This window comes from Notothenia coriiceps, unplaced genomic scaffold, assembly GCF_000735185.1.
Source record: "Notothenia coriiceps isolate Sejong01 unplaced genomic scaffold, NC01 NC01_scaffold00033704, whole genome shotgun sequence".
Classification (NCBI taxonomy): domain Eukaryota; kingdom Metazoa; phylum Chordata; class Actinopteri; order Perciformes; family Nototheniidae; genus Notothenia; species Notothenia coriiceps.
In genome coordinates this window covers 4237-6779 of record NW_011366405.1, presented here as the reverse complement: position 1 = coordinate 6779, position 2543 = coordinate 4237, and positions in this window count along the sequence as shown.

Genomic DNA, 2543 nt, shown 5'->3' with positions numbered 1-2543 from the left:
TGACAACTAGATGCGCATGGATGTTTAGTGTGTATGACTCAGGAGTGTTAATGAGGATATGTCTATGAGTGTGTATGGCTACTAATGAGTTGTACTCTAGTGTGTGTGTGTGTGTGTGTGTGTGTGTGTGTGTGTGTGTGTGTGTGTGTGTGTGTGAAAACAGTGTCTCAGCTCTCGTTATGAATGCAGCCTATGCGTCTGATCAATAACATTTACAATCCCGACAGGAGATCGAGCCTGGCGGACAACCCTAACTGACCGTTATGAGAACATGATGAACTCCGGACTCACCGTGCACACACACACATGCACACACACACACACACACACACACACACACACACACACACACACACACACACACACACACGCACACACGCACACACACACACACAGATGGGCAGCTTCTCTGGACAGCCAATTACCGTTCCTCATAATCCACTTGCTCCACACACAGCCTCTGCCATCCATCTGTATACAACCGACAGACGTCGAGGTGTGTGTGTGTGTGTGTGTGTGTGTGTGTGTGTGTGTGTGTGTGTGTGTGTGTGTGTGTGTGTGTGTGTGTGTGTGTGTGTGTGTGTGTGTGTGTGTGTGTGTGTGTGTGTGTGTGTGTGTGTGTGTGTGTGTGTGTGTGTGTGTTTGGGGGTTACCGAGGATGCCAAAGTTCCCTCCAGAATCCACAAAGATACACAGTCTTAAGCTCTCAGGCCCCTGATCAGATCAGCGTTGGTAGTTCACCACGTTTCGCTGCGCTGGCTGCACATGTTAGGAACTGAAGTGTTTAATGTCTCAGGATTGTATCGAGTCGTACCTGCAGGGACAAACAAGGCACAATCTGCTGAAGATGGAAACTTGTGGTGTTTATTTTGTGTTTCAAAGTGTGAATCAGGGTTAGGCTTGTTGTTTTCTAGAGGCTGGAAGAAGCCAAAGGGAAAGTGACTGTGGCTTGGCAAAAAAAGAGAAAGATTCGAGATTACAGCAGGTTGGAGGAGTGCTTAATATTGTACCAGACAGATGTTACTTTACCACACAGGAAGCACTGACAGCTTAAAAACAACATCCCATTTCAAGGCTTTTACATGTAGGATATCAAAACATGTTATGCCATACCTACAGTAGCCTACATGTAATAAAAAGTGTGTTCTTGTAAGCACATTTATTTGCAACGAAACTCAAAAATAGTATTAATGAAATGACTCATCTGACTGAGCTATGATCAAAAGTGCTTCTTAGATGCTTTAACACCTCGAAAGGGATGAAAATGTCCACAAGTCTGAACAGCAAGATAACCTGTTCAGATATTAGGAGCACTGAACAGAAAACATTATGGAGTAGATGATAACATAATATCAACACACCCACAAAGTTGATCGATTGAAAATCACTGTTTAGCTGTGTAATACTGAGCCTTCTGAATGCGTTGTCATTATCCAATATACTTATAATACTTTGAAACAGCGATCTAGTAGCCATATGGAAGTGCATCACACACACTTTGAGTATCATTGTCCTGCAATCACCAAATCATGTAAAGTTGTCTCTCTCACAAACACTGGCAGAGCTCCGTCACTTGTACAGTTAACAAGACTTTAAACATCAAACACACCCACACACACTCAACTTGACACGTTAACAGTAAGAAGGCTGTATGGAAAACCGGTTACTATCTTACAAAGAGTACAGCAAGAAAGAGTCATAAAAGGAATATCTTATCAACAAACTGACATTCTGATGTATTACAATTGTACTGTAAATGCCGTTCAAACATTCTTAACAATGTCATCCCCACCGACAGAAGTTTTAACCCTGGATTTTTCCGTAAAAATCAATATTGATATGTATTTTTATCTGCTCCACAAGTGTCATTGTTGGAGCTTTTCCATCTCACAGCTATTTTGTAAATGCTTATTTTTAAATCACAAGATTACCTTTTTAATGAGCAAATGTAACCATAAAGATTATAGCTTTCTGGGGCTAATATAACATGAATAGAAGCCTAATTGCTTCCAATAAAAGTTGGGGTTTTAACTCATTTATAAAAACAAGATATCTTTCTTGTTTTTTTTTTAAAGTGTGGAAAAACAAACCCTGACCCTGTAGCAGGGGTTCCAAATCTAAGGGTTGGGCCCCTGAAGGGTCGCCAAAAAACATCTTAGGGGACGTCAGAAAATGTATGGGAGAGGATAGAAGAAAACCGATTCTTATACAGAAATCCCAATTTATTTTCTCTAATCATTTTTGGTGAAATATTGGATAATTTAGTCTTAATTTTCTTTAAATAGTTATAAGACCCGCCATTTTTGTCGTATGGGGTCATGAGCCAAAAAGGTTGCAAACCACAGCCCTTTAGCACTTTCCTCACAAGAGTTAGGGTACATTAGCACCGTGCATCGAAACTTGTTTAACATCACACACTCACACACCGAGCGCACGAGCAGGTGGAGGAAGAGCGAGTCAAGTGCAGCTTTCAGCAGGTGCCGCCCCGCGTGAGGCGGCTAGGACGAGATGAAAGACACCGTTGCTCACCGATTCCCCCCAGT